Source organism: Osmia lignaria, chromosome 15 (genome assembly GCF_051020975.1).
Source record: "Osmia lignaria lignaria isolate PbOS001 chromosome 15, iyOsmLign1, whole genome shotgun sequence".
NCBI lineage: Eukaryota > Metazoa > Arthropoda > Insecta > Hymenoptera > Megachilidae > Osmia > Osmia lignaria.
This window is the reverse complement of record NC_135046.1, coordinates 5972933-5987843: the sequence shown is the minus strand read 5'-3', so window position 1 is coordinate 5987843 and position 14911 is coordinate 5972933.

The following is a 14911-nucleotide window of genomic DNA, read 5'->3' as shown; positions in this document are numbered from 1 at the left end:
CGTACCTCCTCGTTCCGGCCATTCTGACGCACCGTTTCGCGTCAATAACATAACTCAACATTGTAAAAGGAAAAAGAAAAAAAGAACGAAATTACAGCAGTCTTGCTGGGTTCTTATATTTGACATTAATTTTTCTTAAGCGAAATTTATTGCCTTCGCTTTTATTCTTAACTCGGTGATTCGATTGGATCGTTACAGTTGACTGGGTGATTTCAGTTTATTTAAAATAATACTCATTGAAAAATTCAAATTTCAACATTTCTTTTGAATCATCCTTTGGCTGGGAGGAAAAGGGAACGGAGCTCCTTTCGTGATTGTGCAATATTGTCTAAGGCGAATCGCAGGGTATATCGATAACACAGGTGGAATATGTAAAAAGAATGGCAAAGACTGATTCGAAGCTACGAACAGAAGGGGAACAAAGAGAATGTTACGGTTGATATGACCCTAAGCGGGTATCGATCGTTGTTCTTTCCGCTGGAACGGGCGCAACCAGCCAGAATATTTTGATAATTCCCTTTTTTGAGCGCGATACTCCGCAGCGTGTAATGCGGAAGAGATCAAAGGCGTCAGTAGCACCTGTCCTCTAACCCCCCGTCTTGTCATCCAGCAGAATTACGCCAGGAGGCTGGGGATCCCAACGGTTTCTCTTTCCCTACCCACGCTTCTCTTCCCTCCTTCTCTATTCTCCTCTTTCCTTTCGTTCCAAACTCTTCCCAGCTCGAAATTTTTCTTTTCCTTTCTCTGTATTCCTGTTATTATCATCCGTGTACCTCTTTATCGATTTTCTTTCGCGAACTTTCGTTATCCCCTTTCTATATCTCTTTGTTTCTACGGTACACCCCATAACGTTTGTTATTGTATGGTCGCATGTATGCGCGATGGTTTGATCAACTTCGCCCAACGCGAGAGATCGTGTTCCTTAGTCATACTTCGCCTCCCTCTGTCGACCGTACCTGGATTAAATTGCAATTATCTTTATTGCCAGGCCTCAAACAGCCCCTGTAGTTAGCCAAGCAGTTCTGATCCATCCATTTACGATCACGCGGAAAATTAACAGCAGTTGCATTTGCGAAGCGTCCATTCACAGTTCAATCCAGTCCAGAACTAATGGTACGTTGATACAGAAACAATTATCACCGAAATCATTAGGAAATTAGGTATTTTTCAAAGATTTCTATTACACTTCTACTTTATATTGGATGATATGTCCATAGCAGTGAAATGATTAAGAAAGTTTGAAACGCCTCGAGAGATGATTATCGGAAAAGGTTCAACATTCGCGCGCTTTAACATATCCTTTTCACGTTGAAACAGTACAGGTCCGCGTTCAATTTTACCAGACAAGATCTGCCGTTCCATCCGCGAGACAACAGGACGAGATTCGCATACGTCTTGTGTGCTAACATTTACACAGCGCATCGACAAAGACGTTGAGGACGATTCACGGTGCCACCCGATGCACCGAGGAGTTCAAATAACTTCAGCGAGCATAAGTCATTTGTAAAGCCCGAGGGCTCGTGGCTGGGCTACCCTAGAATTATCGCTAAACGTTATTGCCTAGGCTCTATAGATCTTGCGTATGAAATTCTAGGTTATCCTTAGCGTTTATATGTGGTTAGAAGCGGGGGTGGACCTAAACCCGGACCCAATCCGAGTCTAGAATTTCGTTGGAACATTTTGCGAATCGTTTCCCCCCTGGTTTCGATGATCTAGCGTTTCTTCCGGCGTTTTCCCCTTAGGTTGCAACAGAGTATTTTATTTATAGGTTAAATAAAATGGCGCTGGAAGTGACGGAGGCCCTTCGCGCCTAAACATTTACGCGGGAAAATTTTATTATTAAGTTTTATCTTCAATATTTCAAAAATTGCTCCTTCTAGAAAAAAATCGCCTGAATGAAAATTGCGTATTTTTCAATGACATAAGTGGTTTTTTTTTTCCTAAAAGGAGTAATATTTAAAATATTGAAAAAAAGGTGTTTTTCGTATCTAACTTTGAGAGCTGTTTTCATCCCCTAGATATAGATTGTTGTCAATAAAAAAAAAATACGAGTCAAATAATTTCCAAGAAACTATCACATGTGTAAATTTCATTAAAATCAACGCAGAACACCTTGATGATGTCCCTTCTCATCGCAGTGGATTTACTTAGAAATAAACGTCGAAACAAAAGTGCATTAAAACGCGTTAGACGATCGTGTCGTTATTAACTACACGGTAGTCCTCTTTGTTCTATGGTAAATGATATAAAGCATGAGAATGCTTTAGATTCAACCGCGAGACATTAACTCGTTTTTCGTCTTTTTTTCGGACGTACGTAAAGGGATGATAGAAATTCACGGGACGGACGCAGAACGGGAAAGAGGAACGAGAGAGGAAACGTGTACCAAACGAAACAGGTCGCTTTGTTGTTAAGCGACAGGAGTTGGAGGGTATAATTCACCGTTGCAACAGACTTTGAGCACCGTTACGTACAAAGATCAAAGCCAACTAAACCGTCCAAACCCCATGCCAGCCAGTCTCATGATATTTTGACGTATTTAATGTTCATTTTCTTGTTAAATGCTTAGTCCATGTTAATCCCTTTTTGTTATGCTGATCACTGTGCGTTAATCGCGGTTCGTTTATTAAACGCTAGTAAATAAGCAGCTCTTAGGGATGCAAAAATAATGTATTTGTCTACAGTAACATATCAATGACCATCATTTTTCTAAATGAAAGATCAGGTGATCTAGAAAACTTTTATATTAACTTTTTTTTCCAGGTGTACTAAATTCATCACTGAACTTATTCTAATATATTATCGTATTGGATAGAGCACCTGTGTATGTCTACCGATAACAATAAAAAATTTACGTAATTTCTATTTAGGTACTGAAGCTATTGAGCCTCTAATAAAGATGTTAAGTACTTCAGGAATATATTTATACAGTTTTTGATTGTATCATAATGCGATAGTTACTGTTTTGTAATTACAGACTTCTATTGCTTCTGTTATTGTTTTGCCAGAGACATTATGATTAAACAAATTTATAATTATGTTAAATAATATAAACGTTATTTTATCAAGATCTGTGTCAATATATTTGTGAACACTTTCATGAAAAATTTTTTTTCTGCTTATATTATTTTAGTAATCTTAGTGGAAAGAAAAAGTAGGATGTCGGTTTCAGTAGTACGTTCGTGTGGGCAAAAATCAAAGTATTAGTCAATTAAGTTCTATCGCCGTACCAATAATCTATCCACGGTGGTAAGAGAAAAAGGGGTTTCTCATGGGATATATGAACGCTGTAACCGAGGAAGACATTCTGAGTGATTGTGGTTGCGGCGATCTTGACATCTTCCGGAAATCCTCCCAGCTCTTCATCTACATTTGTTTAAGAACAGATTTATTTCACCTACCCCATTGATATCGGTTGCCTATAACAGTCAACTTCTGATCTAAAAATATTATCGTGAAATCAGTGTTTACTGATTTATTTTGCACGAAAAAAAGTATAAAAAATATAGATTGCTAATAAGAATCATTTCTTGCAGGAGTGTTATTATTTAAAAAAATTAATTAAAGCAAAATTAAATGATACTTCGAGCAATTCAAATCCAACAGCTATACAATCACTTATGAACTGAATAAAATCAAATAAAATTATAATACATAATTTATTGACTAATTAAGTGTAATATCAATATAACAGTATCACTATAAACGCAACAAAAACGTTCTATAAGAAACAAATTACCATTTATCATGTTTTCATAAATCTCTTAATTATTCTCATTTATCAATCAAAATAAATAAAAGTTAATTTATGAATCAAGGTGGGTCTCCCCCACAGATAATTAAGAAAAAGCATTAAGTCGTCGCTTTGTTGGTCAAGATCCAAAAGATTTCAAAATAACTTAGTAACGTTGATAAGAATCGTTGATAAGCACATTGCCGGTCGTGATTTGATAAGGCTATCGTCCGTTATTTCGACTTATCAAATAAAGGTGTTCCACGAGAAGGAGATTGCTATGCGTAGATTTGCTTTGTGGTGCACCGGACTGTATGATTACCGAAGTTCGGGGGGCTACGGTGCCGCAGACATTTCGTAGCCACCATTCGCTTCAACGGACAAAGCTTGCCAGGATTTTCGTTAAAATTTCGTGAACAACGATTCCCACGATTGCCGGTGCTGCTGCTAGAAATTTCGCGACCGCCGCTCCAGGACTCGTGAACAGCCCGAAGTCCGAGAATCTACGTTCCGGGAGCTTCTGTGAAATTGAATCGCGTGGCATGTCGGAGAAATTGAAAAAGGTTCAGCTTCACCTTTAATTATCGGCTACTGGTTCTTCTTTCGGGTATTTATAACAGGTACTGTTTATAGATGCCTCTGTACATTATACATTTTAAGAGAGTACATTGTATCCTTGATACAATTAAAGAAAAGGTCCTTTAAAGAATTTATTTAACAAATATAAAAAGGTATTGCATGAATCGAAGCAAAAAGTGTGATCGTGTAGCAGCCATGATTTGCGATTTACTTACAACGCGGAGAAGGAAAATGTAAAATCAGGATTTTCGACAGATGGCCAGAATCTCAGACCTCGGGCCGTGAATACGCGGATAGCAAAGGGAGCCCCAGACCTCACGATTTTACGCCCCCGGGCTGAACGCCGATGGAAAAGTTGCGCTCTGAGTGCTCCGGCTTGCTTTTTTGCTTTCAGACATTCGTATCAGCTTGAAATTTTCGGGACATTTCCGTCGACAACGTTTTGTCCATCTCGTCTGCCATTCACTCGCTTCGATTTCCTTGTTAACACAAAAGTATAGAGACAAGCTGATTGTTCTATTACATTTGATCGCCGTTTCTATTTGCATTAGGTACTTGATAACAAAACTTAATCGATGTTGCAAAAAATATTTTTTTCAAAATTTAGAATTAATCTTAGGATGGTGGATACTGGGTCGTTCAAGGAAACCGTGACACTTAAGTTACATTCTAATAATTATTTTACATTTCAAAATTTGATGTACTGTATAGGAGGAAAATAATAATATAACGTTATAAAACTCCTCCTCGACTTCGGTTTCGGTCACAAATTCTCGTTGAATTAATCCAAGAAAAAAAAGGGGTCGTCAATTACCGGGAAAGTTTTACAGATCCAGCCGGGCGCGCACAAAAGACAGCACTCGGCTCCTCTCTCTTCGCCGTATTTATCTGAAATTATTAAAAGAAAAGCATTTTCCTTACGCTCCCGCAGTTTAAAACTTCTTCTTTTCAAGCCCCTTACGCTGTTGCCGGTGAAGAAAATAAAAGGCAACGGGCCGTCGAGAGGAGGTACTGGTTATCCAAGCTTTGAAAGAAGAACTTTGCGATTCAAACGACGAAGGGAACGATGTTTTTATACTTTAATTGCTAGAATCGGATCCATAAACTGGGATACGCTCGCAGGAAAAATTCACGGATCATTTGCGACGAACAGGCGAAACGATAATTTCGTTTTCATTAATGCGAAGACACGCTTTCCTTTACCAATTCGAACTCCAATTATTTATTACAGACACCTGTAACAGTATTATTATTATCCGTAATATCGCAGTATTTAGGTTCCCTTCTGTGTGCGACGGTTAATTATAACGCGTGAAACTGGTTCAACAGAGTTGCTAATACATTCAACGAAGCTTGCAGCGAATTTATTCACGTCTCGTCATACACCTTGCATAAAGTAAACCAACCGAATATTATCGAAGAAGTCGCGATTTTAAACAAGGAATTACTATTTTAATAAACCCTCGCAACGTACGTTTACCTCTTTAATTCGAACGTTTACTGTAATACATCTTCGAAGACGTGTTATTATCTTATTTCACTTTGAACATGAATGTATGAATTTTAAAAAAGTTATACAATTTTACTTTGTACATATTTATTAAGTGTATAAAGTATATAATTATGCAGGGCTGAAATTGTAAATATAAAAGAGGGAAATGTAGTGACACAAAAAATAATATATCAAGGTGTGAAATTTTAAGTATAACATTGTCAACCATAATAAACAAAGGTTGAAATAATTAATAATTTCAAAAAGGGCACGGTTTATAATTTATAGCGCATTTTGTTATTTTTGAAGAACTTAATATATTTAACAAGGTTGCATAATTATTTCTTTTCTGAGAGTTTCCAATTTTAATCAAAATTTAAAGAATTATAAAGTTTAACACATTCTATTTAAAGATACCCTCGAATTGAAAAAATACAAAGTTTGAGGGGTCCCAGCAAGTGGAGGGTTGGAAATCGCATCCAAATTGGTGCGTATGGCGAATCGGACCGTTCATTTCAATTGAAATTGACTATGGTCGCCGCGTTGGTATTATTTCACGTATCGCCCTGGGCTATGTAGAAAACTAAATTCATGGTTTTAGACGGAAATCGAGTAAGAAGTGAGAAATACCACAAATGTTATGGACGATTCATAGTTCATCCCTCGGGAACATTGTTGATTAAATACATAAATCGAAACTGAAAGTAATTGTTCAGCATTTCTTTAAAGATTTTTCAAATTATCAGTTAATATCTTTATTCCCATTTACTGATAACTATACACTGTCATTAATTAATTGTTATTACATTTTTTTAAATTAGAATTACCTTCAATTTCATTTTTCAGTTAATCCATTATAAATATTAATTAACACTCTAGTCAAGGTATTAAATTTGTAGTATTAATCATCGATTACTTCACAGAATTCGACACGTTAACAACCGCAGGATCTTAATTGATTAACGGGACATCTCGTTTCACGTGATCCTTTTTTCAGGGCAACAATGAGTAAGCAGTGACAGAATCGCTTGCCCTTAACTGCGTATCGTTGTGGTAGACCCGTTCTAACTATACAAGATGCACGTAGAACGAACGAGAGGCATAAACAATGCAAGTATCTAGCGGCGAAGGGGTTTGAGCACTTGGCACGTAGGGCTCCCTGCAAGCCAACGTCCAATTACCAGCTGGGCTCGTATCTTCATGGGGGGTCCTACACGCAATTGTTGTATTTCGCCATTGTTCCGCAGCGTGATTGAGTCCATTGTTTTTCCTTCTTGTAATTATCAGAAAAATAGACCCGAAAGAATCGTGCACGGAAGTTCGAGTACACGCGTCACGGGCCTCGAATCCAGAACTTCATTATAATTTAAAAAGAATCAAAGAATGTATTATAAAAAACTTTTGCTCTTTTATCTTCATAATTTAGATTAGTATTTAATCATGATATTGTTCTTGTTTGAAGATGTATCGTTAATTGGTTTTATTAATGAATAATCTTCAACTCCTTTGAATGTTCTGATAAAGTAACAAGGATCTAAGCTAACAATTTAATTACAATGCACAATCAATTTAAGTGAAAAAAAAAAAAAATGTATGCAACAGACGTATTATCGATACATTGATGACACGAGCGTCGAGCTTTTTACATGAGCTGTTATTAAAATGGTGCTCGAACGTTTGGTGGTCCTTGTGCACGAGGAAATACGGTTGTCACGGTTTCCCGTTTCCGCTTGTGATTCCGAGCTATCTACGCTGAAATGGATTTTTAGACTGCATACGATGTTGAAATTTCTGAAAATACGTTGAACGTCAAACAAAACGCGAGGCTTCCTGTCCGCGGCAGCCTGTCGGTTCTACCTCAAAGCCCTGACGTTTTCAATATTTAAAACTGAAGTCGAACTACGTTCGATCCCGTATGTGCAATCAACCAATCACCCGTATGTGCACGAATTCATCTGAATGGTATGAACGTGGTCTCATCTATGAAATTGCAAACCACAAAAAATAGAAGTGATTAAGAAAACACCTGCGCGGTGGTAACCATAGTTTTTCAACAATTTTTTCATGTAATCAAACAATGCAACTGGGTGAATATTTTTCTTTGATCAATATTAGCTTTGTTACAGAATATTTTTATACTCGTAGAAATTCAAAATTAATTCATGAATGAAGTGTGATGTGTCACTCAAGATCCACCCTTTAATTTGTCTTATATGCACTTGAAACTGCTTCTTCTAAGTAATTCTGTAGTGATACAATTTTTAGAAGGGAAGAATAGTTCTGTTTAATTATGAAATAGGTAATTGTATATGTTACTTCAAGTATAGAATGAATAAATTTTTAGTATTGGGTCATTTTTTACCAACTATTTATCCATGTTATCTGTTACCCAATGGTTAAATTAATAAAAAGAGTTCTTTATTAGTGAAGTAGAAATTTTTAAAACTTTATTAAGTATATTTTACGTATATCTAATTTTGTCAATGAAGATAAATTATTATACACCATCTGTCCGTATTGAAAGAGAAAAATGTAAATTTCGTCAGAGAAGTTTGAAATGACTTTAAAATACTTTCGACCTGGCCTCCGGCTATAGATATTTTTCTGCAGAATTTTTAGAGACCATCCTGGAATTTCTGCAGAAAACTTTTTTAAACGTAACCGCTTAAACTTCTATCTCTATTAAAATGAGTTGTTTCACACGACTGAACGGTTGCGATGTTAATTATAAAAATTATGATAATTAATATAAAAATTAATGAAGAAAGCATTTCGTTTGAAGCCATTTGTGGAAACGTCAATACGGAGTAAGAAATAAATTGATCTCGAATATAAAAAAAAATGAAATGCTTCCAACTACAATTTTGTTACATGTGTAGTTCCACCCCCTGGTATCGTAAACAAAGTTAGAAAAAAATGAACCAGTGACGTTCTTTCTGAACGCGTTCATGCGTAATCGAAATTTTTGCGGTGTGACACTCACCGTATCACGTTTCCCTTTCGCTCGAGGCGATATAGTGTATTATACGTCAACGTAGAATAAAGATCCTTTGACAAAATTCTCCCCGGAGACTCGCTTTAGGGACGGTTATATGGCCACCAGGAAATGACCGAACCGCGTTAGGATATTAGGTTATGTTAAAGGCGTTTCCCCGTAAGAAAGTTGGCCAGTTTTCCTCGGCCTCCGACTGACTCAAGCTTCTATATTATTTTATGTTATGATACCCATTTTTTCATACGCTCTAATATCTTTGATTCTTTATGTAATAGATGGTACAAAAGGAAATGAAATTTTTTGTGCAAAATTAAGTTGAAAATTTAGATTAAAATTTATATTAAAATTCATATTAGGACTTTATGTTTGAGAAAATAGACTTTTTTTATCATTTATAGTAATATTATGGCTTGCTTGCTATATTAGATACTTCAAAAACAAGGTTTTCCATAAAAAAAATTATTTCACCCCATTTAAACAATACACAGTACACTTCTAGAGTGAGAATTACTTTAGAAAACAATTTTAATATCCCATAACACAGTAATAAAAGGCTAACGAAAGCTTTTCAGGATTGTTTCGATTAAAGCATGGAACGCAAGCAAAAAAAAAAAAGACGTGCGTGAAACACGTGTATCCCGGCCAGTTTGAAAATAATTAATTAACCCGTACTCTGCGCTGCCTGTTAATTACCTTCGGAATAAAAAGCGCCATACAGAAAAGGCTACATTTAATTTTTCATTGAACGTTCGCTCGACTTGATCCCCGTATGTTCATGGTAACTATGAGTCTCTTACTACTTCCTCTTCTTTTCTGTTCCCTTTTTTCCTAACGCGGTAATTTATTCACGGGTTACGGGGGAAAAGCGAGAAATATATAATAATAAAGCTTCGGGAATAACCGGAACGTCAGTTGCTCGGAGACCGGTCGTTGGCTGTAACCGATGAAGACATAAACCCATGTCCACGCGTAATTTAGAGTTCTTAACTCCCAGTAGGTGGTTGGCCACCACCTGGGGCTCGAGACACCTTATCGCGCCCACGGCTACGGATGCTCTTCTCCTTTCTCTTCGTCTCTTTTCGTATCGCGAGGAGGAGCTCCTTGCTGCTCGCTTCCTTTTTCCTCCCCATCAGCCGGTGTTCTTCGTGGACCGATTCCGTTCGACGCATGGCCCGAGTACCATGCTTGTTTTACAAGCTGCCGTGCGTAGCGATCGGAGCACGCGCGATCGAATTGGTACGAGTCATCTCGGCTACGCGAAGCAGAAAAGACGGGCATGTTTCGTGATAGGACAACGTTTGCACCGTCGGGTCGGAACCGCCGCTGCGAGAGACGTCTCGGTCGTTCTACCCCGTTGCACGTCCACGTCCGACCTGACGCGTACACACCGAGCCATTACTTTCAATTTATGTCCCTTCCGATCCTTAAATCGGCAAACTTTCGGGGACCGCCCGCGGGGTACTGGAGCGCTGCTGAAATATATACGCGCCGCGTACAAGCGGCGAAGAGCGGGAAGGATGGGGTGGCGCGGGCGCGGATCAGCGCACGCACAGGTAACGCGACAAGGGAAGAAATATCCTTTCGAGGAAGCTGGAAGAGGAGACGGATAGTCGACCGTAGAGGACGAACGAGGGGCGTGCAGGAGGTAAGGATTTAACTTGCGCGTATACGTACACGTGCGCGCGTGATCGCGCTGGGTGAGCTCCGTACCTTTGCCGCAATTTTTCTTCCCGCTCGTAACTTTTCCTTTCGTGCGACCACCGAATGGAATAATGTACCATCTCGGCGACTACGACGACCGATATACAGGAGTATCGTTTCGTGCGACGGGATTGGAGATTGAACTTCTGCACGCATACTGGACTTGTGCATTCATTCATATTTATCTCAACTATTTTTGTTATCAGAAAACTAATTAGAATTGTTTTTCTTACAGATTTTAAAGATTCTTCCGGGTGAAGAGTATAGTAAAATTAAAGATGACTTTGAAAACTTAATGAAAAATGAAATATATAAAAATAATTTTAGATAATTATTTTGAATATACTTTGAACAGTATTCTCTATACGAACTATTAGTTTGTTGATAACAAAAATAATTGAAGTGGTTATAATTAGATGGATCACTCAGTATAGACTGTTTTCTCAGAAATGATCTATTTGATCCTTTATGTAACAGGATAAGCATGATTATTGCTCTTTTTTTATACAAATCTATTAACGAAGCATAAAATGTTTGCTTGTACGGTATTTGAACAATTACGCGGAATTTTAAGGCAACAATATAAGAATAAAGTTCGATTTACTGGCAGCGATCGAAAATACATACCCTCCGGCGGATATTACTCATGAATTTTCATTTATTTAGTCGACATTGACGGAAATTCAATACATTTAACTATAGAATATATATTTTCCGTGATTCCTCTATAAAATAAAGCGGTCGAGCAATTAGCGCGTTAAATAACTCTCGGTAGCGTTGAATTTATTTTTCTTACTTTTTGTTTTACATTTTCGCGGTTTCTCGTTCAGCTGAAAATCGCCTGTTAACTGGATCGCTATTTATTAACGTTATCAATGATTCAAGCTTAATCGTGTACAAAAATCAATCATTAAAAACTGTTCGGTAACAAACCGTTGTTCATGAAATAGTATGCATGCCCACTCTAATTAAGATAACGTCGGCAAAATAAATATTAATATAATTATATATCATCGTCGTATTCCATTTCGATTTTCCACGGTCTGAACATTGAAAATACTGAATATAATTAAACAATCATTTTAGCTGTTCACTAGCACGTTGCGTGTACTGAGCATTAACAATAATTTATCATACGTAAGAAAACTAATTAAACGTACATAATAAAACTCTGAAAGCGGTAATATAAAGTATATACATAATTTTTGTTTGGGCACTACCTTTCAATAGCAATTATATTCAAACTCTCCAATCATTAAGTAGAATTTTCTTTTTTTTATCAACTATGACAACCATTCCACGTTGAACGAACGATCAGATAACGCGATCGTTATTCCTCGAGAGAGCCATTTAAGTCTCAATTTAACTTTCACTGGTTAACACGGTGGTGAACGCGGGGCGAACGGTCGCCGAGTACGGTTCGCGAGCGACGCGTTAAACGCGCACTAAAAGTTTAATTGGACAGACGGACGGGCGCGTCGCGAAGCGTAAAAGGGCAGAAAACTGGGAGGAGTTGGTGCATCCCTTTCTTCGCGGAGGGTCTAACAGAAAAAAGGGGCGCTAGTTCCTCGAGGAAGCTGGAACGGTCCACGTATCCGTCGATCGGACGCGTGACCGTGGCTTGTGTGAAAAGGAAGAAGCAGCCGTGGGACGAGCGAAAGAAGGGATGGAAAAGGGAAAAGATAGAGAATTGTCTGCGACAATGCGATCCCTTCCAACCTGGTGGATCGAAGTGAGTTTTGAAAATGTATGCGCACACGGCCAGATTCACAAGGAGGGCTGTAAACCCCGCCTTAGGCCAAGCTCGGGAGGGTCCCTTATATTCCGCACTAAATTTCACCCCTATACCAGGCAGACGAGACCTACACCCTTCTCTCCCCTCGTCGCTCCAGATCCATTCCACTTTCCCTCCGTTTCTTCCCTCACCGCCGCGCCGCGAATCGTGTGTGTACGAGTTTCGTGCCAAAGCAGTGACCCACGAACCAACATATTGGCGTTGTTTGAAGAACGAGAATTGCTCGACGCTGTTGGGGTCCCTGCGACAGAACGGAACGATCGATCGGGTGTAGGCCGCGATCGTGCCCGTTCGTTGTAAATACCGCAGGCCTCCTTTTGATCGTCACGTAGCCGCGTAATGACGAGTGCATTCTTCTCGTCCCGGCAACGAGGGAATCCCTGCGCGATAGAATCGCGCTGAATCGTGCTCGACGAACGGGGGACGATTTCCTTTCTTAAGTAGTCACGAGCTACCGTCGTTTGCCGCTTCACTGCGACTCCAGAGGGTGTACACTTGCGAACGTTTGTTTCGATTATTCCAACTTCACGCTCGTGGGTTTTTTTTTTAATCCATGACAATACTGGGAAGCTGTTCTTGATAAACACTGTTAATGTACTATTGTTTTTTGATTATTTATTAACACGTTATCTACCAGTCATAAATAAAATAGATAAGCACTACCACTTTATAATTAACAATAATTAAAAATTAAAAGGGGTAATCTTTCTTTTCAATCTTCTCTTAATTAAAGTACATTTAACTTTCATTACTGCAACTGAATTATATGCGAATCTGTAATTGGTTTTTCTTAGGATTCCAGTAGATAAAGTATCTTCAACTAAATGTACGAAAATTAAATCAAAAAATAGTGTTTACTTCTTTAACCTAGGATTTATTTCAAAGTTTGCAACTTTTTTAGAAATTATTATAATTAAATATTAATACTGAAGTTAAGTTGATATGGATCTAAATGGAGTAATCTACCTTTCTTTCTCACAATCAGGTCAATCGAAATCTCTCGAGGCCGATTCCTGCGCCACAAAGAATCCTTTTCCCAGTGGCGGATCGGCGAATTTCTGGCAGGTCCCCGGGTTCTAACCCCGAATTTATTCGGCGCCCTCCGTCGGGATTCCATGATAATTGAGGTCTAGCCGCGGCGCATAAGGAGGGATATTTGTTCTCTCCACTTAAAATCAAGCCCCCTCGCATTCCCATATTACGCGCGGTTTCGTGCCGCTGCCGGCCCCGCTACGGAATGCCGTAGCGTGTGCGCCGCCCACGCTGCATCGCTTTCTACCTAGCGCGGCCGCACGAACACGTCAAGAGCGGGAGCGAGCGGTGTACGCTTGTACCGCGAGGCGGATCGACGAGGGTGCACGGGGTGTGCGATGAACGCGCGGCCACCACGGACAGACACGCGTTACCGAGGACGAGCGGCGAGTTCACGCATACACCAGCGGGCCTCTCCGCTTCGCACAGATTAAACTCACGCACAGGCCGGCCCCGGGGGCGGCGTGCCAGCCAACTAATGAGAGAGGCCGAGCGACCGAGCGCGATGATAAAGTCTCCGGCTCTCGAGGTTCTTCGTTCCGGCGCATCCAAATCTTTTCTTTCGTACCGCTGTTCCCGATGCAAGCGAGCTTTTCTTCCATGTTGCTCAGTGAACGCGCGCGATACCAAACGTTTCCGAGGATACCGTACGCCGCGCCGCGTCTGATATATACGACTGGGCGGGTTGTCGGACGAACGAACTGCAGCTGAGCGGCGCGTTATCGATGGCAGGCAGGATTTCGCCTCGCGACCATGATATATACCTTCACGGTTAATTGTATCGGAAGCGAAATGAATGCACGGTGTCGGGAATAATACGGATATTAAGCGTTCCTCAAGGCGACGACTAGCGTTACCGACTTTCTTCCGTTCGTCGTTTTCCTCCGCTTCGGCGAAACGCATCGTGGAAAAATCGTCTGCCTGTACAGGCAATTATGCTAATGCGTCGCTTACTCTTGCTATGCAGCCAGCCGAGGCCTCGGATGAACGCAGAACGTACGATACCCGCGTTTAGTTCGTCGATTTTCTTTTGAGCACCGTCTGCACACCGTTCCCTGCTTCTTTACGCTTCCAACGAATCCGAACAACCTTTTAACATGCATCTCGTACGGTATATATGTATGTATATATCCCGTAGAAATTCCAGTCCAGAGGAGAGAATGTTCGGATCGTGTTCGCGCCGTGGGTGCACCGTCGAACGTTCAATAAGAAGGATACTAATGTTTTATCGCGAATTAAGAGCTGTTGGATAGCGGGCCGCCGATCGTCTGGTCGACGCTGGAATTCGTGCAGCGGTACGGCGATGTACCGGTCGGTGGATCGACTTTTAAACGCTACCCGATCACGCCACGCCGCCACGGGCTAACAGTTTTGCGCGAGCACGGATTCGCCACGCCAACGGATCCAGCGCTGGTACTGAAATTGGAGAGGAATTGACACGCGCTTATTAGAATCAACGATAACGCCGCAAACCGTGTACCGGCGGAACTTTATTCCTGCGTGGCGTAAAGAGCACGCTCGGTACCGGGTGTGTAGCCTTTTCAAATGCTACCGAATCACGCTACACTGCGGGCGATCGGTCGT